The sequence below is a fragment of the Oncorhynchus mykiss genome, chromosome 30 (assembly GCF_013265735.2).
Source record: "Oncorhynchus mykiss isolate Arlee chromosome 30, USDA_OmykA_1.1, whole genome shotgun sequence".
NCBI lineage: Eukaryota > Metazoa > Chordata > Actinopteri > Salmoniformes > Salmonidae > Oncorhynchus > Oncorhynchus mykiss.
In genome coordinates this window covers 32,131,592-32,158,162 of record NC_050570.1, presented here as the reverse complement: position 1 = coordinate 32,158,162, position 26,571 = coordinate 32,131,592, and the positions used below count along the sequence as shown (strand labels likewise).

General features: G+C 42.3%; 1 long non-coding RNA gene and 1 pseudogene across 1 annotated transcript; both read right to left on the bottom strand.

The window, feature by feature from the left end:
- Positions 1-3,791: 3,791 nt before the first annotated feature.
- On the bottom strand, positions 3,792-5,049 carry LOC118945809. The gene is made up of 3 exons (XR_005040956.1): positions 4,360-5,049; positions 4,019-4,217; positions 3,792-3,823 (listed from the first exon to the last, which is right to left on the bottom strand). It is a non-coding gene; the product is annotated as an uncharacterized LOC118945809 (long non-coding RNA).
- A 290-nt stretch (positions 5,050-5,339) lies between these two features.
- On the bottom strand, positions 5,340-18,408 carry LOC110521727 (annotated as a pseudogene).
- Between the last annotated feature and the right edge of the window lie 8,163 nt (positions 18,409-26,571).

Genomic DNA, 26,571 nt, shown 5'->3' with positions numbered 1-26,571 from the left:
GAGACAGAACGCGTCTCCTTCCTGAGCGGTATGACGGCTGCGCGGTCCCATGGTGTTTATACATGCATACTGTTGTTTGTACAGATGAACGTGGTACCTTCAGGTGTTTGGAAATTGGTCCCAAGGATGAACCAGACTTGTGGAGGTCTACAATCTTTTTCTGAGGTCTTGGCTGATTTCTTTTGATTTTCACATGATGTCAAGCAAAGAGTCACTGAGTTTGAAGGTAGGCCTTGAAATACATCCACAGGTACACCTCCAATTGACTCAAATTATGTCAATTACCCAATCAGAAGCTTCTAAAGCCATGACATCATTTTATGGAATTTTCCAAGCTGTGTAAAGGCACAGTCAACTTCTGACCCACTGGATTTGTGATACAGTGAATTATAAGTGAAATAATCTGTCTGTAAACAATTGTTGGAAAAATGAATTGTGTCATGCACAAAGTAGATGTCCTAACCGACTTTCCAAAACTATATTTTGACTCCAACTGTATCAATTTATTGTATCCATCTACCATTTTGCCTGTCACTTGTGATGCAGTTTATTGCAGCACTGAGTGATGTGTTGACATGACAACTGTGTCAGAGTTTGAATGATCCTTCCCCACCTTCTGTTCCGTGCTATCTAAAGACATAGCTAGCCAGTAACTTGCTAACACCAGACACACATATCTTTGCCATAGATGAATATGGTAAACTTTTTTATTATACTTGCTGACACCCTACAGTCAAATTCTGGCACCAGTAGAGTTGCTATCTAGCTATATAAACCAAGTCCCTTTGCAAACAGGCTTTCTCTGATGTTGGCTACAAGGTGGTACTTATTTAAATTAGGTGTAGAAAATATCATGTTACCATTGGTGTATTAAAATTAGAATGAGGGCGATGTCAACTTGTCCCCTTAATAATAAATCAGTAACTTTATGATAAAACTTTATCAATGTAGAAGCAACAGACATTGTTCATTCTTTGGTCATCATACTTTGATCTGGTTTCCCTCAAATATCATCCAATTATTAAAAACATGATTTTGACTGTTCATGACCTTTAATTAAAATTATTTTATTGTTTTTCTATATTCAATGATACCAGTATTTCAATATGTTTGAGACTGACTAGCTGATGAATTGTTGTACGTTTAACATACTTTTATCAAAAGTATAGCCTACCAATTTCTGTCAAAGTAAAGCTTTTCAGAAACACACTAAATACATGATAACATAATCAGAGACAGGAGTAGCTTTCCTTGTGTCATAGACGGTAGACTCTCGAAAGGAAGCTATGAACAATCCTAATCATATCAGTATATGTATGCCCCTTTAACAGGAGGTTCTGAGACATAAGCAAACGTAACACATCCTAGTGTTGTTAAAAAAAAATCTGTGTCGCCTGGTTGACTTTCCGAGTGATGCCTTCTCAGTATGCTCAGTGCCCCTCGGTATGTATTCGTCGGTTACGTCATTGTGCAGTAGTGGGTCACTGGGTCTTGTGCAATTTCGTAACGCTAGGATTTTCAAAGAGGGAATTTTACTGGTAACTGTCTAACTTTACCAGTAAACTTCTGGAATTTTGGAAACTTTCAAGGATTTAATGTAATTTATAACATGTAAAATATATATAAAATCATAAATGAAGACTATTTAATATAAAAATGGAATAACAAAGATGTAAAACAATCTAAATACAGCCCTTCAACTTAGTGAATAACATTGCCGTTAAATATGGTTTTCAGCAAGAAATATATTTTATATTTTTTACACGCTTTTATTTATCTTGCTCTGTCAATATGTGCTTGTTGTAAATGTTTTGGCAACAAACTGGAAAAGTTGCAGTTAATTGAAAATATTTTTTTCATAAATTAGGCTATTTTGTCTTGAATCATGTAGTATATCTACTAGAAACTTGTGGACAATATGGACATAGATAACAATTAAGAAACATTCATTAATATTTTATATGAATACATTTAAAAAAAAGTTATTTAAGTATAAAGTACTAAAGTTACCATAGATGACCTGTTAATTACCAAATTACTGAAAATTCCAGTGACCTTGTGAAATTACCCATAATTTTCGCCTAAAATGACAAACCCGACTGCCTGTAGCTCAGGACTGGAAAGAAGGACATGCATATTATTGATATAATTTGAAAGGAAACACTTTGAAGTTTGTGGAATGTGAAATTAATGTAGGAGAATATAACACATTAGATCTGGTAAAAGATAATACAAAGAAAAAAAGAAAAATTATAGATATTTTTTGTACTATCATCTTTGAAATGCAAGAGAAAGGCCATAATGCATTATTCCAGCCCAGGTGAAATGTTGATTTTGGCCACCAGATGGCATCAGTGTCTGTGCAAAGTTTTAGACTGATCCAATGAACCATTGAAATTCTGTTAAAAATGTTGTATCAAGACTGCTCAAATGTGCCTAATTGGTTTATTAATAAAGTTCATAACTGTGCACTCTCCTCAAACAATATAGCCTGGTATTCCTTCACTGTAATATCTACTGTAAATTGGACAGTGCAGTTAGATTAACAAGAATGTAAGCTTTCTGCCAATAACAGAAGGTGATACTAACATTGACAAATAATTGGGAAGAGTTGGTTGACCAACAGCAAATACCATGCCCTACTTAGAGCTAGTTGTTGACATCTGTTAAAAAGGTTCAATGGGTCTACATTCAAACTAAAGATTGTCAATACCTCCGCTGGGTCTTATGAGAAGTACAAGGTCAAATACTCTGAATATCCTAATAATAACATCCAAAACTGGTGGCCTTCGTGGTTCACTTTAAGAATCATTTTCATTAAAGTTTTTATATTTCACTAAGTTTATAAGATAACAAAATGTTGTTATATCCATCGACATGATTTGTTGGACGGTACACTACAAAACCTAAACTTGAGATCACTGACTTGACATCTGTGCTGCAGCGCATGCTGTTATGTCCTCTGTCGAATGGCTGGGTAAGAGTTAAAAGTAGGTATGCTTGACCCTTAACGTAGTGGGAACCAGGTCAGCTGAGTCCGCATAGTGAGACGTCTCACTTTGCTGCTCTTTGGGCTCGGGTTTGAACCAGCTGCTAAACCACCCTGACTTGTTGCTCTGATCAGAAACACACACACATACACACACACACACACACACACACACACACACACACACACACACACACACACACACACACACACACACACACACACACACACACACACACACACACACACACACACACACACACACACACAGAGACAGACAGAGAGAGAGGATCATTAAAACAAATCTCTGGTTCTTATTTGATGCTGTGACATGACAACAGGCTTCAGGCTCTACCCAACTGTTTTATTTGGATTTTGTCTGTCTCTGTGGCCTTTCCCTCCTGCGTGATGGTGGCCTGGTGCCCTCCCTGCTGGCATGCCTTCTGACCTCCATAACCATACTTCTGATCATACTGTTGACCATACCCTGCCACCGGCATCTTCCCAACATTCATATGGGACGATGAATGTTTTCACATGATTGATTTGATTATTTGTTTATTTAGATGCAATTCAGCTCTTAGCTGCAAATGTTGTACACCTTGACAATAAACGTAACTTTACTATGAGTATACACATAAAATATAGCACCACTAACACAAACAGCAGGTGCTCAGTAAATAACTAGAAATCTTCACAGAGATTAAATTAAATTCAACGCTAATTTGCATGTGCCAATGGGAGGTATGTTTGTGTATCGCATGTAATGTATGTTCGGTAGTCAATAAAACTCCCAAGGACTCACCATGCCTGGGCCAGAAGAATGATCAGCCTCTAGAAGAATACAATGAAATCAAAGCATGAAGTCCTCATATCACAGTTAACGACAGAAACATGTAAGATGATACACAAATTATGTAAAAAGGAGTGAACATAAATGAGCATGTTTAATATTAAATCACCAGAAACAGGTGTGAATCATGAGTATGTTTGCTCAATCAAAACCAGGACCCTCATCCATTGTCTCACCTAACGTGGCTGAAGGACGCTGATGCTGAAGCTGAGCATAGGCAGTGTCTGTGTTGTGGTAACTGTAGTCCTGACCTCCCGCCACAAGGGGCACTGCAAGCTGAGTGTAAGACGCCATGACTGGAAGCAGAGGTGGGACATTGATCTGCTGTGCCTGCACGTGCAACACCCCTCACAGAAAGGTCACCGGTGTCTGATTCTAAACGGAAACCAAAGCAGAAACTGGGGGTGCATTTCACATTGGTAGTGTATGAGGTAAGTTCCCCCTTACTATGTAAATGCTTTGAGCATCCAATAAATTAATTATTCATTGAAATAATGATCTGGGACTGTAGGTTTACCTGGATATACTCTGCTCTCCTCATTGGCCCTCTGCTGGTGACAGGTATATATCACTACAACAGCAGCTCCCCATCTAATCAAATGCATGCGTTTTAACCATACCATCTTAATGTGCAGTGAATGTTTTGGAGGAGAGAAAAAAAACACATTATTAAGAATAGGAGAGCCAATTGAAGAATTTCAAACGAGTATGGTATTGTTATTCATTTATCATTTGATTGATAAAAACGGATCATAATGTAGTAATTACAATGCTATCAGTGTCTATGTCAGGTCAAACATTGTGCAGGTTAAAACCAGACACCTGTCTTGCCAGCTGGACTATAGTAAATACTTACCACCTCAGCAACCTTGACATAAGTGCCTACTGACATAATTTCACTCACCAGTACCAGTGGCTAATATCCATATCTATCCTAATATCCAGGCATTAGTGAGTCCCATTTATGACCATTATTCAATCAACAACAACAAATCCCTACTCTACACAAGGTTGTTTGTACCCAATAAATATGTTTTATGGGCCTCCCGGGTGGTGCAGTGGTCTAAGGCCACCTGTGGCTGTTCCACCAGAAACTCTGGGTTCGAGCCCAGGCTCTGTCACAGCTGGCCGTGACCGGGAGGTCCATGGGGCGACACACAATTGGCCTAGCGTCGTCCGGGTTAGGGAGGGTTTGGCCGGTAGGGATATCCTTGTCTCATCGCACACTAGCGACTCCTGTGGCGGGCTGGGCGCAGTGCACGCTGACCAGGTCACTAGGTGTACAGTGTTTCCTCCGACATATTGGTGCGGCTGGCTTCCGAGTTGAATGCACGCTGTGTTAAGAAGCTTGGTTGGGTTGTTTCGGTGGACGCATAGCTCTCGACCTTCGTCTCTCCCAAGCCCGTACGGGAGTTGTAGCGATGAGACAAGCCAGTAACTGCTAACAATTGGATACCACGAAAAGGGGGGTGAAAAATAAAAATAAATGTTTTATACTCATATCCAACAGAAATAGAGGAACATGAAAACATGTGACAGAGAAACATGATGGGTACAATGGGTACATTGTGGTGTGGTCACCTGTATGCCCTGCTGTCTGCATCGCAGCTGCTGTAGCCAGCTAGGGTCCTGTGGGCAGCTGTCGTCAGCTGTGTCACTGAGTTGTCCCATTCCCTCATACTTATTCAGCCGCTCTGCCAACTGAGGGGAGAGGACACACACACAGAGGGGAAGTGCTGAGCAAACACACACCATTAGTCTTTTTTAGGCACTACAGTTCAGTAGATTAGGGGCCCAAAATTGGCAACTGGTTTTGGCCATGGCCCAATTTTGTTGCTGTTGCATATATAGCAGCCCCAAAAATAGGCTTTCACTACAAATTGAACAACATTTGAAACACATCTGGTTAATATATAATCAATTCGACAATAAAATAATCATTTTGATCTGATTACACTGATAAAAATCACAAAAAAAAACACCTTTCAATGTCGAGAAAATGTCGCTTTAAAAATGTCTAATAAGAAAGGTTGACAATGAAAATATAATTTTCAGGGAAGAATGGATAGAGAAATATTTATTCTTATATTTCTCCAATGTCAAACCAGAGGTGTCTTGTTTGCAACGAAACTGTCGCTGTTTGCAAATAATTAAATATTAGAAGTTCTTATGAATCTAAACCTGGTAACCTACTTTAAAAAAATATTACCTTTCCACCCAGACAGAGGCCTGACTGACACAGAAAAATGTCATCTTCAACTGCTGGCTACTCGTCCATTACTTAACCCAACAACAGGGGTGCATTCCTAAAAGCTACCTGGGTATAAGCATCTTATCATTTCACAGTGAATAGCTCAATTTATAGCGACAGAATAGCAAAGTAAATTGTTTGTCTCCTTGTCTTCTCGAATATAGAAGGCCAGAGCTCAGTTTCAAAATAAGACTAAAGATATCACCATATACCTCGGAGTCGTGGGCAATTTAAAGCTATTTTCTAGCATATGGCATCACATATTTAAGCATTTTTATAGAATGTTTTATATAATCAGGTTCCATTTTAAGCTAACAAGGGGTATCCGTTTTGACATTTTCTTTAACAAAGGGTATGCCATACCCTCAAATACCCTCAGAATTCAAGCTCTGGTTTTAACCAAACACACCAAGCCCTTCCAAGACGCAGAGGTATTTAAGGAGTGCATGGTGAGATGACAGTATTGGAGGATTTGGCTTAATACAAATCTATGGAAACCATAATTGTGTCTGTCAAACAGGTAGGCCTAACTCTTATTTCTTAAATAGGAAGAAATAGGCTCCAACACGAAGCCCTCTTGTTGTTAGTGAAGTTGAATTCAAATTAAGATTTTTTTTTAAATGAATGAATCAAATGACTTTCAGTACCATGCGCTGCCTACCTCGGTTTGATTATGCCGTGGCCATTGCTTCACGTTTCAGCACTACAAAGCTGTCCACCCAATTGCCTTATTAGTTGACTGTCTCCTGCACTCTCTCTCCTTATGAATTTGAGATCAAATGTAACTTAATTCAGGTGGGTTAACTTTCTTTTTTGGGACATTTTGCATTATTTAATATTCATATTTAATAAGGGAGATTCACGGGGCCAAAATAAATTCCTGACTTGCCCGGCAGACGCCTCTTGCCAACCCCTGCCTTATGATCTTAAAGGTGCTTTACTCCGAGATAGTTTATGAATACAGGCACTAAAGTGATTGGATACTAGGAATGCACTTTTGTATAAAATGTGTTCATGATATGTACAGTACATGTCAGAGTACAGTACTTTCATAACCTCTCCCTGAAGACTGTGTTTTGAGTTGTGCATAGATTAGGCGTGTATGAATGTATACTGTTGGTCAGCGTATCAGATGTTTATGTGCCAGTGCCATGGTGAAGTGCTATGCCTTGATAAGCTTTCCCAGCAACACCATGCAGGGCTCCTACAGTCTGCGTAAAGACATCCCTATCACCTCACAATAGTGATAGGCCTGGGATGCCAGCTCAATATCCAGCAGACGACACGCATACAGGAATTTATACACCTGCTAAAGAGAAAACAGGTTGGAACAACCCTATAACACAACTTACATAAATTCTACACCTGGTAACACAACCAAAATAGGTTTTCACGGTCTCCTGCACTGTAAAACATTTATTGTAATGTTTACAGTAAATTACTGGCAGCACAGTAGCCAGTAGGTTACTGTACATTTATAGTAAATTAATGGCAGCACAAAAGCCAGTAAATTACTGTAGATTTACAGAACCTTTACCAAAACACAAATTTACAGCATATTACTGGAACACCAGACTACAGCAACATGCTGTATTTATAGAATTTACAGTGCATTACTGTAAGCACAGTGGTTAGTAAACATTTACAGTGCAGGCAGCTATTACCAATGATCAGCAGTATTTTGGATACATGTACTTGATATATGTACTTCAATAGTTTCAATACCTATAATGTAATTTGTAGTTCACTAGCCTGACCTACAATCCATGCATTTTGTAACAGTTTAATATAAAATACAAAGTTTTAAAACTTGCAAGTAGTGCACTTAACTGCAACAACATTCTCGGTAATGGTAACATCATCTTTTTACTTGCTATGACTTTGATATGTTCTTGTTTATCTACCTTTGTTTAATTAATTGACTGTAAGTCCCTCTGGATAAGAGCGTCTGCTAAATGAAAAAAATGTAAATGTAAAAATGAACACTTCCAAAGCACATTGCTGGGTATTATTCTAATGAGCTCTGCCTCCAAATAAGAACACATTTTATCAAAACGCAAATAGTTTGAGGGCAGAGCTCATTAGAATAATACCCAGCAGTTTGCAAGTGTTCATTTTTACATTTATATTTTGGTCATTTAGCAGGTGCTCTTGTCCAGTCAGTGCATTAAACTAAATAAACCATTTCGTAACCATAACTGAGAAAGTTGTACTAGTTAAAAGATATTCAAGGTATTTTGTTTATTATTGTAATGTGCACAGTAACTTGTGACCAGTCTCCTATAAGTTGCTGTAATATCACAGCAACAATACTGTAACATTTTCCTACTATACTGTAGGAAAGTAAATGCTACTGTAACTGTAATATTGGTATTTTACTGTAATTAAATGGGATTTGTACAAACAGGTTGGCTGCTGGCTATTGTATATTACTGTCACGCCCTGATCTGTTTCACCCGTTCCTGTGATTGTCTCCATCCCCTCCAGGTGTCGCTTATTCTCCCCAGTGTATTTATCCCTGTGTTTCCTGTCTCTCGTTCGTCTTGAAGGTTTGTCAAGTCAACCAGCGTGTTTTTCCCGTTCTCCTATTCTCTTTTTCATAGTCTTCCCAGTTTTGACCCCTGCCTGACTCTGGACTACTTTCCTGCCTGCCTGCCCTGACCTTGATTCTGCCTGTCCTTCGGTACCTTTTGTACTCTGAACTGGTTTTTATTCTTTTGCCTGTCATTCTGTTGCCTCACCCTATTGGATTATTAAATATTGTAAGACTCCAACCATCTGCCACCTGTGTCTGCATCTGGGTCTCACCTTGTGTCATGATAATTACAGCAAACAGTATATTTGGGTTTTTACATGACTTGCATTTCTAGAGGCCTAAACAAAAGCTTTAAAACTGTCTGCGATTACAGGGCAAATCAGACCAAAAGGACTTGGCAAAACACAACCAGTAAAGGTCCATTTATTTGGCTAATCCAAAATTCATTACAGTTGAAAATATTCAAAAAGTTTAAATTTAATCCATCATTAATTTAAAATTCAAAATCATAAACAACTCAAACAATAAGCAATCACTTCAAATGAGGCAAACAAATGGTCATCCAACAAAACAAAAGCAATCAACCAGTAAAGGTTTCATACACAATCAACTCTATCCCCTAAACACATGAAATTGTTCAGGCACTACTACCACAGATCAGTTCATTTGTTAGAGCATTCTCACAAAAGGGTACAACAAATATGGCCACTTACAAGCCACGCATCCAAATATGTTAATGAGCCAGCGATTCTTTCCACTCCCGCAACATTTTTCCACAATGGACCATATATTACAGAATACTGCAGTAAATATACAAACTAGCACTTTATTGTTAAATTGTATTGTAATAAAATGACAGCAATTGCTGACAGTGAATATGTAATTATACCACTTGCACGTCTAGAGGCCTAAACAAAGGCTTCTAAACTGGCAGTGACTACAGAGCAAAACCGAACAAAAGGACAAGGCTAAACACTTAGATATAATGGCACTCTGCTCTGTCCCCTATACTCATGAAATTAATAAAGAACTACTACCACATTTCAGTTAAACTAGTACAGCACTCTCACTAACGGGTTGCATATTGCAAAATATGTTAATGAGCCAGAGATATCTTGCCGCCCACAATATTTTCACACAATGCACCATAAATATACAGCAAAACAGCTGATACAGTAATTTTACAGCAGTGTAGCGGAATGCCATTGAGCCCCCTTAATGCATTGCTCCTTACAGTACTGTCATGTAAAATAGAATTACAGTAAATGTAAATTGCTGTAAATGTACAGCAATTTGTTACAGTGTGGCCTAGAGGAAGCTTAATAGCATCATACAAATGGAATAACATCCTATTAAACCCTGTTGAGATGTTATACATCTGACACATTACTGGATAAATTATATTTGCTTAAACACTCACAAAAATACCAAAATGAATATCAACTACCTGGAAGGAGGGGATACTGAAGAATTTATCTCCAAGTCTTTGGCAGTACTCGAATAACTCAGTGCATCGAATGGCAGAATTCTGGGCAAATTCCTTGAATGAGAGACTGTATGGGAGGAATACACATTCTGTAACATATTATCCCACATTATTTGTAAACATGATAGCCACAGTGTTTACAGCTGTCATCAAAGCAAAGAGTGGCTACTTCTCAAATATAAAATATATTTTAATTTGCTAAACACTTTTTTGGTTCCTCGTGATTCTTTGTGTTATTTCATTGTTTTGATGTCTTCACTAGTATTGATGAAAATAGCTCAAATAAAGAATATTCCTTGAATGAGAAGGTGTGTCCAAACTTTTGACTGGTCCTGTAGGTAAAGAGAACCTTTATCTCTTGAATGTTTTGCATTCAGGTCCAAAAAGCCACTTTCTGAGCATGCCTATAATAGGTAAATATGTATGAAAGGTTTTGTTCAAATCAAAAGGGGTACTGTCAAAAAGCTATTGAATTCAAATAGATTTTCCCCATGACAATAAATTACATGAAACGTTCAGGGTCACCCTGTCTCTAGGGTCACCCTGCCTGTGGTCACCCTGTTCTCCTTTTCCAAAATAAGCAGCTCCTTTTCTTCCAACATAGCAAGACATTGAACGACATTACTTTGGAGTTCTACAGTGAGTCCCTCTGGACATTCCCCTCTCATTAGAAAGACATTAAAGGGGGTGAGGGGATCAACCAAATACTTGACAAGTGATCGGAAAGGTGAATCAGATATTCTATCGGCACTCCTACTCTATTCTGAGACTACTTTGTGAAGCAGGACAGCCTTCTACTTAGAATAGCAAAATAAGCAGTTCCAATCTATTTAGCATGACAAGACATTGCATGACAAAACTGTCCTAGAGGACATTCTCTGCTTGTTAATAGTGGATGAGGGGATCACGAACCAGATACATGACGTGAGAGGAGCGTAAATAGGATTTGTGTCCTTTACAGATGAGCTCACCTGTTGCTGTTACACAGAAGCACCAGTCACTCTGTCTTGGCTGTGTAGGTGCCAAAAGGAGTGCAGGCTGTCAGATAGCCGATATGAGCAGCATGTAACAACCCTCTGGAGGCTGGGGAGAGAAATTTCCTATATATTGTACTACTTTTGACCAGAGCCTACAGACTTGTGTGAGGGTTATCTGAGGAGAATAGAAACACAGCCACTATAATCCAGTAGAAATGTGTGTGTGTGTGTTCGTGATTGTGTGTAGGCGTGCGTGTATGTGTGTGTGTTTATGTGCGCGAGTATGTACTTAGTGCGCATGCGTGTGTACCTAGTGTGTCTCCCATGGTAAGAATGCTCTTCTGGTGAGAGGAAGATCTCCCATCTCATCGGACAGCATGACGGCCAGGTGAGGCTTCCAGTCTCCCCATTTGTCACTTCCACAACACTGAGGACACACATACACTGTTAGTTTATTACAAAATTGTTATACTACAATTTGGTGCAAAATAAATGTACTGTTGTTAGCGTAATGACCAACTACGTTATAATGAACACAATAGCCACTGATCAACTGGTCAACTACAGTAAATTTGACAAGAACAGCAGGTATTACACAAGGAAGCAAGGACACAATAGAATAGACTATTTGTTTAAAATACATTCCGACACATACAGTTGAAGTCGGAAGTTTACATACACCTTAGTCAAATTCATTTAATTTAAACTCAGTTTTTCACAATTCCTGACATTTAATCCTAGTAAGAATTCCCTGTCTTTGGTCAGACAGGGTCACCACTTTATTTTAAGAATATGAAATGTCAGAATAATAGTAGAGAGAATTATTTATTTCAGTTTTTATTTCTTTCATCACATTCCCAGTGGGTCAGAAGTTTACATAACTCAATTAGTATTTGGTAGCATTGCCTTTAAATTGTTTAACTTGGGGCAAACGTTTTGGGTAGCCTTCCACAACCTTCCCACAATAAGATGGGTGAATTTTGGCCCATTCCTCCTGACAGAGCTGATGTAACTGAGTCAGGTTTGTAGGCCTCCTTGCTCGCACATGCTTTTTCAGTTCTGCGACACATTTTCTATAGGATTGAAGTCAGGGCTTTGTGATGGTCACTCCAATACCTTGACTTTGTTGTCCTTAAGCCATTTTGTCACAAATTTGAAAGTATGCTTCGAGTCATTGTCCATTTGGAAGACCCATTTGCGACCAAGCTTTAACTTCCTGGCTGATGTCTTGAGATGTTGCTTCAATATATCCGCTTAAATTTTCCTTCCTCATAAAGCCATGTATTCTGTGAAGTGCACCAATCCCTCCTGCAGAAAAGCACCCCCACAACATGATGCTGCCACCACCGTGCTTCACAGTTGGGATGGTATTCTTCGGCTTGCAAGCCTCCCCATTGTTACTCCAAACATAGCAATGGTCATTATGGCCAAACAGTTCTATTTTTGTTTCATCAGACCAGAGGACATTTCAGTTTTAATGACTCCAACCTAAGTGTATGTAAACTTCCGACTTCAACTGTATGTGTTTGTTTTATCAACCTTGGTTGAATGCACTGACTATAAGATGCTAAGGACAAGAGCACCCACTAAATGACCAAATTGTATTGGTAAATGTAAAAATGAAAACTTGCCAAGAACACTGGGCAATAAGTACCTGCATGGGTAATTCCAGAAATATACTGTAAATTAGATTAGTAACATTTTTAGTAACGTAAAATGGATTACCATAAAATTGATTACTGTAGCTGTACTGTAAATTAATTACAGTAACATACAGTACAGGTCAATTGCTTCCAGTAAGTTAATGTACATTTTACAGGAAATGTTTTACAGTTTAATGTCCAATAGCTCTGAAGAGCTAAAAATGATAGGCCTACATGTAGTTGCCAGCATAGGAGGCCAGACCCATAAATCATAGATCTACAGTATACTGAAGTATTATGATTGACAGTCAAGCCTGTATGCCTATATCTGTTGGTAGAGCTTAGCACTTGCAATATAATGCCAGGGTCATGGGCTAAATTTTCACTGAGACCACCCATGCAAAAATGTATGCATACATTACTGTAAGTTGCTTTGGAAAAAAATGTCTGCTAAATAGCTTATATAATTTTTGATTATATAATGTTGTGGTTGAAAGCATTGTTTTACCATGGAAACAGCAGGGATCCTCCCAGAGAGCAGCTGAAAAAGGGTCTGAAGCGGGTCGCTGGGAGCTAGCTGGTCTGCAAACCTGCCGTAGAGATGCCATAGAGATGACCAAGCCATGAAAATACTGAATGTGATTTGCAATATTAAAATGTGCAAGTTAAATAAAATGAAAAATATCAGTTGTTATGCTGCAATAAATAATGAAATATTCACTATTAGCAGTTGCTGAATTTATTTTCAATACGATTCAACAATAAAGAACTGTATTGCGGTTTTGATATGCAGTACCAGTCAAAAGTTTGGACACACCTTCTCATTCAAGGGTTTTTCTTTATTTTAAGAATTTTCTAAATGCTATAATAATAGTAAAGACATCATAACAATGAAATAACACATATGGAATCATGTAGTAACCAAAAACCAAAAAAGTGTTAAACAAATAAACATATATTTTATATTTGCGATTCGTCAAAGTAGCCACCCTTTGCCTTGATGACAGCTTTGCTTGGCGTTTTCTCAACCAGCTTCACCTGGCTTGCTTTTCCAACAGTCTTGAAAGAGATCCCACATATGCTGAGCACTCATTGGCTGCTTTTCCTTCACTCTGCGGTCCAACTTATCCCAAACCATCTCAATTGGATTGAATATGGTCACTCTGACAGAGCTCCAGAATTCCTCTGTGGAGATGGGAGAACCTTCCAGAAGGACAACCATCTCTGCAGCACTCCACCAATCAGGCCTTTATGGTAGAGTGGCCAGATGAAAGTCACTCCCTACGGTGAAGCATGGTGGTGGCAGCATCATTCTGTGGGGATGTTTTTTAGAGGCAGGGACTGGGATACTATTCAGGATTAAGGGAAAGATGAACGGAGGAATGTACAGAGAGATCCTTGATGAAAACCTGCTCCAGAATGCTTAGGACCTCAGACTGGGGCGAAGGTGAGCCTTCCAACAGGACAACAACCCTAAGCACACAGCCAAAACAACGCAAGAGTAGCTTCGGGACAAGTTTCTGAATGTCCTTGAGTGGCCCAGCCAGAGCCTGGACTTGAACCTAATCGAACATCTCTGGAGAGACCTGAAAATAGCTGGGCAGCGACGCTCCCTATCCAACCTGAGAGAAGTTGAGAGGATCAGCAGAGAAGACTCCCCAAATACAGGTGTGCAAGCTTCTAGCATCATACCCAAGAAGACTCGAGGCTGTAATCGCTGCCAAAGGTGCTTCAACAAAGTACTGAGTAAGGGTCTGAATACTTATGTATATGTGATATTTTGATATACATTTTTTTATACATTTGCTAAAATTTCTAAAAGCCATTTTTTGCTTTGTCATTATGGGTTATTGTGTGTAGATTAATGAGGGGGAGGGATTTCTATATATATATATATATATATATATACTCGCCCCAGCCTCACTCCTCATCCCCCCAGCCTCCCCTTATCCCTTACACGCAGCCTCACTCCTCCCCCTCATCCTCGTCTCCATTCGCCTCTCCCTCCTGCTCCCTCCCAGGCTGGGAATTCCCAGCTCCATCCAACTCCCCCACTCATGTGGCATTACTGGCCCCAAAAACACATTCTCTCCCTAGGCATGGACACACTGCTGATTATGCAGTATGAAGAGTTGGGTTACGATGTCAAGCAGTTCACAAGGATATTATGATTTAGTCCATCTCTGTGTATTATTGACTGAGCAATTCACAGGGTTCACAACAGGAATACCCTTGCTTAGATTATAGGAAGAAGACAACAGCTGTAAGTGAGTGACCAAAGTACTGCAGGATAGAAACAGTGTATATGTCCCAAATAGCACCCTATTCCCTACATGGTGTGCCACTTTCGACCAGGATCCATAGGGCTCTGGTCAACGTAGTGCACTATGTAGGGAATAAGGTGCCATTTGGGACAAAGACAGTATATATAGATTTTACTTATGGAAGTCCGAAGAAAGATCAATCTTCTAGGAATTAATTAAAGACTTAATATCCCTATAAGGGGGTGTTTATGACCTGTAAAAAGTGCCACTGAAAACAAAATATCAAACAGTCAATTCAATTTACTATGCGGACAAATATTCTATATCTATGTTGTAAAATGTCTCAGAGATAATGCTGCTCCATGCACTCACCTGTTCCATACAGTGATATAGAACCTGTTGTCCATCTTGCTGGCCAGGAACAGGGGCTGTCCCCACAGTCCACTCTTCATGGCCGACTCTTGGGCCTCATGCGAAAGAACCATAAAGGTGATGTGGAGGAGATGTGAATGAGGCGTGGAGGAACCGTGGAGGGAGGCATGGGAAGGCATGAAGGAACGATGGGAAGGTGTGGGGGAGGTGTGAAGGAACTGTGGGGGGAGACGTGGGGAGGCATGGGGAGGTGTAAGGGAGATGTGGGAGAGCTAGCAGAGGGGGATCTGTGAGTCTAAAGTATCTGGAGGAGACATGAGGCGTGGGGAGTTATGATGGAGGCATAGGGCAGGGGTGAAGGAGGTGTGAAAGAACATGGAGGAGACGTGGAAGGGTTGCAGAAGAACACAGTGTCAGGGGTTAGTGTTGGAGGAGTAAGAGGATAGTCCTGGTGTAACATTAGTCAGCCAGTAATGTGTCAACTATGCTGTCTTTGTGGTTTTAATCAGTGTCATACACCATCTATTACTCTCAGAATACATAGGAGATTACTTTACCATTAATCTTACTAAATATTTCTGATATAAATAGAGAGGGGAACAGTGAGGAGCGAGACCAAAAAAGAGAGAGAAAGACACAGACCGACAAACTGAGACAGGGACAGAGAGTTTACCCTGACCTTCTTCCGTCCAGCCAGGAGAAGCTTGGCGTATCCCTGCATATCCTTCTCTGTGAACTCAGCCATACAGACACTAGTGGCTGCCCCTGTTAGTAGGTCTGCTCCATCCAAGGCGTTTGTCTCAGGACTGGGGCCCTCGCTCAGATCTATGAGGGTAATGTAAAAATGTAACATTTTTCATCATTAGCAATTATTTACAGGCTTTAAAAAAAAACGTTTTACTTAACATTATATGTCCAGTAGACACAAAACATCTTCCTCGGTACGTGTGGTGTGGTGTCCTCTACCTATTAGGGTAGGGGCCTCTGAACCTTCACTGCCTCCTGAACCATATTGTCCCTGAGAGTTCCTCATCAGCAGCTCTGCCATGTCTGAGCCAACAATACGCTGAATGAATCCAAGGAGATTTTTAAAAAAAAAGGGTAATGTTAGAATGAGTTTGTGGGTGGGCACGGCGCTTCACAGATAATGCTGATAATCCAAATTCCACAGACTGGGATAACAATAGATGATTGCTGCGTGTAGTTTGGACCATCTTGGCCAATTTGTGATATTTCAAGAGCAATAAGAGAAAGGGGTTTCACCTAATATAAAAGTGTGAAGAGATGTTCACCTACTCCATTTTGGCTGAACAGCAGTACAAGTAGATTCCAAAGGAGGCCGGCAGAGCCCTTGTCATGCAGGCTTCTGCCCTCTGGTGGGCAAAACACATGGCATCTACTTTGTGCAGGTCTTCCCTTTAAAGGAGAAGAAACTCAAATTAAAAGTAATGCACAGATAAGACTCATAAACCACGCTTCTATCCAGTTAAGTAAAGTCATACCGTATACAATTTTTTTTGACATGGTGAGATCTTTTTGTGTCTGTAATATTAATTATGAAAGAAATGGTGGTGGAAACGCCTTTATGCGGAAATATTCATATAATAACCATCATACCGAAGTAAACTTGGAGTCACAAGGATATGGTGTGTGGTCTTCCCACTATGACTCGGGAAACCATACAGTTTATTAGGCTACAGATTAAATAAATGATGGAGAACTTCACAGGGTGTTGAAAGTAGACAGTGATCTCCTTTCCAATAGATATCGAGGGTCTTATTCTGGTGACATGATGATTGAACTTTGACTGCCGTTTTGTAAATAAAAAATAATCTTGCTCTTCTCCATAATAATCTCATCATGTCGACTAGCCTAGCCGCACCGTTTGTGCGAGCTGTTGGCTAGAGCACACATGCAAAGACCAGAGTAGGCACATTTGCTATTTAACACAGTTTTTGTGACAAAACTATCGGTAGAGTTGAAAATGCGATGGAAACAGTTTGAATATTTATTGAAACATAAGCGAAAAAAGTAAATTTGGCGTACAATACATCCTCACGCAATGCAATTAATAACAACAATTAGAAACACACCACTAGTGGGAAAATACTTTATGCAGATTTTAGAATATTTGCATGAAAACCTGTCGACATTTGGATGGAAACCTAAATTAGCTACTGACAAAATTATGACAGTAAACCGTCATGTTTTCCATGCGTTTTAAGTAGCCTGTTTTTAGTGTCTCTAGAACAGTTTTGTGAGTTGTGGGGAAACATTTTTTTTTTTTTTGTGAGTAGTTATTTGGTCAGTGTTTTCTACTTTGCATGCATGACCAATACATAATCAAATACAATGTAGTATGCAAGTGCGGATATCGGGTTTGAGACTGTAAAATACCTAGCCAGCGGCCCAGGAAATTATCTCATGTCCCGCTGCTCCCGTTTCCCCCAGAATTATCTGCAGACAAAACAAACAGACAGCCTCTCAGTAACACAACAACAGAAACCTCTAACACGCCGGCTCAATATTGATAAGAACAGCTCAACAGCTCCTCCAATCCAGACGAATCAACCAATCCTGGATGCCTACTGTATTCACTATAATGATTGCGACTCCTTCCTCCTAACCTGCTAATTCAACACAACAATTCTGCCCCGAAGATATACCCTACTCCATACTAATACTTTCCTGCTTTTTTTAAAACCTAGAACTGTACCTCCAAACTGTGTAGTTTCACCTTCCCTGGGTCTCCCTGCATGGCCAGACCTGGACTGACCCGGATCAACTGTCCTGCTGGACCAAAGCGGTCCAGAGCAGTGATGCCAATTTAGCAATTTTGTTGTTAGATTTATCAACTTTTCAGACTACCCTGGCAACTTTTCTTTTCAAACAGCACCTAGCAACGAATTTAGCTACTTTAAAAAATGTATTTGTAACTTTTAACAACTTTTGAAAAGCTAAAATGCACGCATTTTCCCTCTAAATAACACAAAAACAATTTTTTTCTGTCACACACTCAGTCACAACACGCGTGCCTGACTGCAAAAGTGCGTTGTGAGTGACGTCAGCAGCAGGCGCTCAGCTCGTCATTGTTGGCTGACTACAGCAGTAGTTGCACGGGTTCGACGAGCCAAACCCAATGAATATAGTTGGTCACGAATGTTTGATCTTGAACAGAACTTACAACATCAATCAGCATGTTTCAATCAAAACTGTACAGAAAATAGTGGGAGTCTGTACCTTAACAAATGTCAAATAATATTTATTGCAGAGATGGCAAGTCAATTTGAGTAACGTTATCATGTATCTACGTAATTACGCAGTTTTACGTTATCACGCAATGATAACAAGGTCATTTAGCAACTTTTAGCAACAAATCAACCTGCCTCTAGCAACTTCCCCTGAAAATTAGTTGGCAACACTGGTCCAGAGCACGTGTTAAAGTGTATTTCAGAGGGGGAGTTGCCTTAGAAACTGCTGCATGCTCTAAGGAGAGAATATGCAGTATTATCATAATTAATATTATCACCTTCATGGGGGATATTGAAAGTGCTGTAATGAGTGTTCATTAGACTTGAGGATGACCAGTTAACATCATTGTGCTCTTTTGTTTTTAGTGGTATACAGCCCTACAGCTAAGTAAGTGTATACCATTATGTGACCCCTGTTTCTAAGAGACAAACCTACAATATTTGGGTGGAGATTACATGTAACTCAAGGCTTACCTGTGTCTGCTGTGCTCCAGGTGGCTTGTGGGGCAGGTTCAGTCTGTTCAGCATCGTTGATGTACTGGCTCAGCTCATAGCTACTGGAGGACAGGCCTGACGCCTTGAAACTTGCCAGAGTCCCAGGAGCACAACAGGAGGTCTGGAGGACAAGACCAGCCAAACCAAGATAGGAGAATGAGTGCAGATGGAGAACATCATACAACCAAGTTCCTAAAATAAGTATTAAACAGAGTGGGCAGCAACACAGATCTGTACAGTATCTTTGTCAGAAGAAATTCATATAATTTATTGATCATAATTATAAATGTTTACCTCTGTACCAGCCTCCCCATTTTCTCTAGAACGACCTTAGCTTGTTTGATTGCCTTGCGGAGGGCATAGCTACACTGTTTGTATTCGGTCATGTTTCCGGTTATACAGCGTTCCTCATTGAGTTCCCTGTATTCCTATCGGACCTTGTAGTCATAGCAGATAATATTCTAATTTTTGGTGACTTTAATATTCACATGGAAAGTCCACAGACCCACTCCAAAAGGCTTTCGGAGCCATCATCGACTCGATGGGTTTTGTCCAACATGTCTCTGGACCTACTCACTATCACAGTCATACTCTGGACCTAGTTTTGTCTCAAGGAATAAATGTTGTGGATCTTAATGTTTTTCCTCATAATCCTGGACTATCAGACCACCATTTTATTATGTTTGCTATAACTGTATCCATTTCCATGTTTTTCTTTAAGTTTATGAGGATTGTCAGGATGGTCAGCACATGCCACGTTGCGTCAAACACTGTTGACTGAAAAATCATGCAGTGGAGAAAAGAAACAGTACTGCTGCCTTACATATAGCTGGGCTGGTATAATAAAACCTCCATATTGGGAAAGGAAAAAGTTGGAGGACTCCAACAGATGGGAGGCCCATATCACTAGTGTATTTTAAGGATACACATCTCTATGAATGATCAGTTAGGCAATGTTTTAGATATTCCAAGATAGGCTTCCTCAATACAAATCTCTGTGGACAAGAAGCCTATAAATCGTTTTCAAATAAGATATTCGACTCCTTATGCACTATTCTGCACACAATATCAAATAACTATAATGATACAAATTGTTAAATTCAAGTGAACAGAAACGTCCACACTACAACGATAACCACAATAACAGTAGAGAACGACAACGCTAGCCGTTGTTGGGATCACTTTTCAATAGCGTGTTCTATTGGAGCGTTCTAGGTTCTAGGTGCGTGAGGAATAGATGCTAGGAGGGGAAAGGATGTGAGGCAGAGCGCACGGTGAGCTTTCCTGAATAACTGGGCTTTTGAGCATATTGGTGTCAGTCAACATTAATTATAGGACGGCTTGGGAGAGAGCACATCTCAGTATCAGAAGACCACATTTTCCCATGTTATCTGTTAACGCTGATACATCCTGACAAAACATACCATATGAGTGACCTGCTAATGTAGCCTACCTTTCTGGACCTTGTAAACGGTCAATAGACCCCTAACTGATCCAAATGGTTGCATAAGCAGGCCTAGGCTATATGCAGTTGTTTCGGCATGAAAGACGCATTCAAAACAGGACCTTTGAGCTGTTATTCAAATTAGCCTATACATCACTGCACTAACAACATAGGCCTAATCAACTGTGGAGCATTGCGTGCCCGGGGACTGCAGAGTGCAGCCTGGAGGAACGCACAGATCTGACATTTCATAATCTTTTCACTTTTTTTCTTGCACTTTGACAGATAAATGTTCATATTTATATTATAGCCCTAATATTAAGCTAATTAATGGCCTAATATCTACTTAATATTTAGCTTCTTACTACATCTCTAGTCGCTCTCTTCCAGCTGTTCTCGTGCGGCATAGGCTAGGGTATACGCAAGCCTCTCTGCCATTCCTCTTCTCTTGAAATCCCAGGAAAGGCTATATATAGGCTACAAACGCTATATGACATTTATTTTGAACATGTTTTATACTAGGCATAATAGCCAATTCGAGGAGAGAAGGATGCTTGCTCTTGTTAATAGGGAAATGTAAAATATGCCTACATCATAGGACAATTTTTTTGTCGGGGAAAGGGGAAAGTTGAGGAGAGAGAGTGCATTGAGATACAGTGCCTTGCGAAAGTATTCGGCCCACTTGAACTTTGCGACCTTTTGCCACATTTCAGGCTTCAAACATAAAGATATAAAACTGTATTTTTTTGTGAAGAATCAACAACAAGTGGGACATAATCATGAAGTGGAACGACATTTATTGGATATTTCAAACTTTTTTAACAAATCAAAAACTGAAAAATTGGGCGTGCAAAATTATTCAGCCCCCTTAAGTTAATACTTTGTAGCGCCACCTTTTGCTGCGATTACAGCTGTAAATCGCTTGGGGTATGTCTCTATCAGTTTTGCACATCGAGAGACTGAAATTTTTTCCCATTCCTCCTTGCAAAACAGCTCGAGCTCAGTGAGGTTGGATGGAGAGCATTTGTGAACAGTTCTTTCCACAGATTCTCAATTGGATTCAGGTCTGGACTTTGACTTGGCCATTCTAACACCTGGATATGTTTATTTTTGAACCATTCCATTGTAGATTTTCCTTTATGTTTTGGATCATTGTCTTGTTGGAAGACAAATCTCCGTCCCAGTCTCAGGTCTTTTGCAGACTCCATCAGGTTTTCTTCCAGAATGGTCCTGTATTTGGCTCCATCCATCTTCCCATCAATTTTAACCATCTTTGTCATGTACTGTCATGTTGTGTCTTGTCTCTGTCCTTTCCCTTCACCCTGTCTCCCTCTGCTGGTCGTTGTTAGGTTACCTTTTCTCCCCCGCTTTCCCCCAGCTGTTCCTTGTCTCCTCTTGACTACCTCGTCACCCCTTCTCCCACCTGTTCCCCTTTTCCCTCTGATTAGGTCCCTATATCTCTCTCTGTTTTTGTTCCTGTCCTTGTCGGATTCTTGTTTGTTGTGTTTCATGCCTGAACCAGACTGTCGTCATGTTTGCTGTAACCATGTCTTGTCCTGTCGGAATCTGCCGGTCCGTCTGAGCCTACCTATGTTTGGTAATTAAAGAAGCTCTGTTTAAGTTAATTCGCTTTTGGGTCCTCATTCACGCACCGTAACAGAAGAATCCGACCAAGAATGGACCCAGCGACTTCGGATCCTCTCCACTCAGCCGTCGGGATCCAGGGAGCGATGCTAGGCAGACACGAGCAGGAAGTGTCTGCTGCTCGACATGCCGTTGAGACCCTGGCCACCCAAGTCTCCAACCTCACAGAACAGGTTCACCATCTCCGCCTCGATCCACCGGCCACTTCCAGGGCTTTCGAATCTCCGGAGCCCAGAATCAATAACCCGCCGTGTTACTCTGGGGAGCCCACTGAATGCCGCTCGTTCCTCACCCAGTGTGATATTGTGTTTTCTCTCCAGCCCAACACTTACTCCAGGAGCACTGCTCGTGTCGCCTACGTCATATCTCTCCTTATTGGACGGGCTCGTGAGTGGGGCACGGCAATCTGGGAGGCAAGGGCTGAGTGTACTAACCAGTATCAGGACTTTAAGGAGGAGATGATACGGGTTTTTGATCGATCTGTTTTTGGGGAGGAGGCTTCCAGGGCCCTGTCTTCCCTATGTCAAGGCAATCGATCCATAACAGACTACTCTATTGAGTTTCGCACTCTTGCTGTCTCCAGTGGCTGGAACGAGCCGGCCTTGCTCGCTCGTCTTCTGGAGGGTCTCCGCGCAGAGGTAAAGGATGAGATTCTCTCCCGGGAGGTTCCTTCCAGCGTGGATTCCTTGATTGAACTCGCTATTCGCATTGAGCGACGGGTTGATCTTCGTCACCGAGCTCGTGGAAAGGAGCTCGCGCTCTCCGTCGCCCCCCTCTCCGCATCACTACCATCTTCCTCTGCCGGCTCGGGTGCTGAGCCCATGCAGCTGGGAGGTATCCGCATCTCGACTAAGGAGAGGGAACGGAGAATCACCAACCGCCTCTGTCTCTATTGCGGTTCCGCTGGTCATTTTGTCACTTCATGTCCAGTAAAAGGCCAGAGCTCGTCAGTAAGCGGAGGGCTACTGGTGAGCGCTACTACTCCTGTCTCTCCTTCAAGATCCTGCACTACCTTGTCGGTCCATCTACGCTGGACCGGTTCGTCAGCTTCCTGCAGTGCCTTAATAGACTCTGGGGCGGAGGGCTGTTTTATGGACGAGACCTGGGCTCGGGAACATGACATTCCTCTCAGACAGTTAAAGGAGCCCACGGCCTTGTTCGCCCTGGATGGTAGTCCTCTCTCCAGGATTCAGCGTGAGACGCTACCTTTAACCCTCACTGTTTCTGGTAATCATAGTGAAACCATTTCTTTTTTAATTTTTCGTTCACCTTTTACACCTGTTGTTTTGGGCCATCCCTGGCTAGTTTGTCATAATCCTTCCATTAATTGGTCTAGTAATTCTATCCTCTCCTGGAACGTCTCTTGTCATGTGAAATGTTTAATGTCTGCTATCCCTCCTGTTTCCTCTGTCTCTTCTTCACAGGAGGAGCCTGGTGATTTGACAGGGGTGCCGGAGGAATATCACGATCTGCGCACGGTGTTCAGTCGGTCCAGGGCCACCTCTCTTCCTCCACACCGGTCGTATGATTGTAGTATTGATCTCCTTCCGGGAACCACCCCCCCCCCCCGGGGTAGACTATACTCTCTGTCGGCTCCCGAACGTAAGGCTCTCGAAGATTATTTGTCTGTAGCTCTTGACGCCGGTACCATAGTCCCCTCCTCCTCTCCCGCCGGAGCGGGGTTTTTTTTTGTCAAGAAGAAGGACGGGTCTCTGCGCCCCTGCATAGATTATCGAGGGCTGAATGACATAACAGTGAAGAATTGTTATCCGCTTCCTCTTATGTCTTCAGCCTTCGAGATCCTGCAGGGAGCCAGGTTTTTCACTAAGTTGGACCTTCGTAACGCTTACCATCTCGTGCGCATCAGGGAGGGGGACGAGTGGAAGACGGCGTTTAACACTCCGTTAGGGCACTTTGAATACCGGGTTCTTCCTTTCGGCCTCGCTAACGCTCCAGCTGTCTTTCAGGCATTAGTCAATGATGTCCTGAGAGACATGCTGAACATCTTTGTTTTCGTTTACCTTGACGATATCCTGATTTTTTCACCGTCACTCCAGATTCATGTTCAGCACGTTCGACGTGTCCTCCAGCGCCTTTTAGAGAATTGTCTTTTTGTGAAGGCTGAGAAGTGCACTTTTCATGCCTCCTCCGTCACATTTCTCGGTTCTGTTATTTCCGCTGAAGGCATTAAGATGGATCCCGCTAAGGTCCAAGCTGTCATTGATTGGCCCGTCCCTAAGTCACGCGTCGAGCTGCAGCGCTTTCTCGGCTTCGCGAACTTCTATCGTCGTTTCATCCGTAATTTCGGTCAGGTGGCAGCTCCTCTCACAGCCCTTACTTCTGTCAAGACGTGCTTTAAGTGGTCCGTTTCCGCCCAGGGAGCTTTTGATCTCCTCAAGAATCGTTTTACATCCGCTCCTATCCTTGTTACACCTGACGTCTCTAGACAGTTCGTTGTCGAGGTTGACGCGTCAGAGGTGGGCGTGGGAGCCATTCTTTCTCAGCGCTCCCTCTCTGACGACAAGGTCCACCCATGCGCATATTTTTCTCATCGCCTGTCGCCGTCGGAACGTAACTATGATGTGGGTAACCGCGAACTGCTCGCCATCCGGTTAGCCCTAGGCGAATGGCGACAGTGGTTGGAGGGGGCGACCGTTCCTTTTGTCGTTTGGACTGACCATAGGAACCTTGAGTACATCCGTTCTGCCAAACGACTTAATGCGCGTCAGGCGCGTTGGGCGCTGTTTTTCGCTCGTTTCGAGTTCGTGATTTCTTATCGTCCGGGCTCTAAGAACACCAAGCCTGATGCTTTGTCTCGTCTCTTCAGTTCTTCAGTAGCCTCCACTGACCCCGAGGGGATTCTCCCTGAGGGGCGTGTTGTCGGGTTGACTGTCTGGGGAATTGAGAGGCAGGTAAAACAAGCGCTCACTCACACTCCGTCGCCGCGCGCTTGTCCTAGGAACCTTCTTTTCGTTCCCGTTCCTACTCGTCTGGCCGTTCTTCAGTGGGCTCACTCTGCCAAGTTAGCCGGCCACCCTGGCGTTCGGGGTACGCTTGCTTCCATTCGCCAGCGTTTTTGGTGGCCCACCCGGGAGCATGACACGCGTCGTTTCGTGGCTGCTTGTTCGGTCTGCGCGCAGACTAAGTCCGGTAACTCTCCTCCTGCCGGCCGTCTCAGGCCGCTTCCTATTCCCTCTCGACCGTGGTCTCACATCGCCTTAGATTTTGTCACCGGACTGCCTTCGTCAGCGGGGAAGACTGTTATTCTTACGGTTGTCGATAGGTTCTCTAAGGCGGCTCATTTCATTCCCCTTGCTAAGCTTCCTTCTGCTAAAGAGACGGCACAAATCATCATCGAGAATGTTTTCAGAATTCATGGCCTTCCGTCAGACGTCGTTTCGGACAGAGGTCCGCAATTCACGTCTCAATTTTGGAGGGAGTTTTGCCGTTTGATTGGGGCTTCAGTCAGTCTCTCTTCCGGCTTTCACCCCCAGTCTAACGGTCAAGCAGAACGGGCCAATCAGACTATTGGTCGCATCTTACGCAGTCTTTCTTTTCGCAACCCTGCGTCTTGGTCAGAACAGCTCCCCTGGGCAGAATACGCCCACAACTCGCTTCCTTCGTCTGCGACCGGGCTATCTCCTTTTCAGAGTAGCCTCGGGTACCAGCCTCCGCTGTTCTCATCTCAGTTCGCCGAGTCCAGCGTCCCCTCCGCTCAGGCTTTTGTCCAACGTTGCGAGCGCACCTGGAAGAGGGTCAGGTCTGCACTTTGCCGTTATAGGACGCAGACTGTGAGGGCTGCTAATAAGCGTAGAACTAAGAGTCCTAGATATTGTCGCGGTCAGAGAGTTTGGCTCTCCACTCAGAACCTTCCCCTTAAGACGGCTTCTCGCAAGTTGACCCCGCGGTTCATTGGTCCGTTCCGTATTTCTCGGGTCATTAGTCCTGTCGCAGTTCGACTTCTTCTTCCGCGATACCTTCGTCGCGTCCACCCGGTCTTCCATGTCTCCTGCATCAAGCCCGTCCTTCGCGCCCCCGCTCGTCTTCCCCCCCCCCCCCCCCCCATCCTTGTCGAGGGCGCACCCATCTACAGGGTCCGTAGAATTTTGGACATGCGTCCTCGGGGCCGTGGTCACCAGTACCTCGTTGATTGGGAGGGGTACGGTCCTGAGGAGAGGAGTTGGGTTCCCTCTCGGGACGTGCTGGACCGTGCGCTGATCGAGGATTTCCTCCGTTGCCGCCAGGTTTCCTCCTCGAGTGCGCCAGGAGGCGCTCGGTGAGTGGGGGGGTACTGTCATGTACTGTCATGTTGTGTCTTGTCTCTGTCCTTTCCCTTCACCCTGTCTCCCTCTGCTGGTCGTTGTTA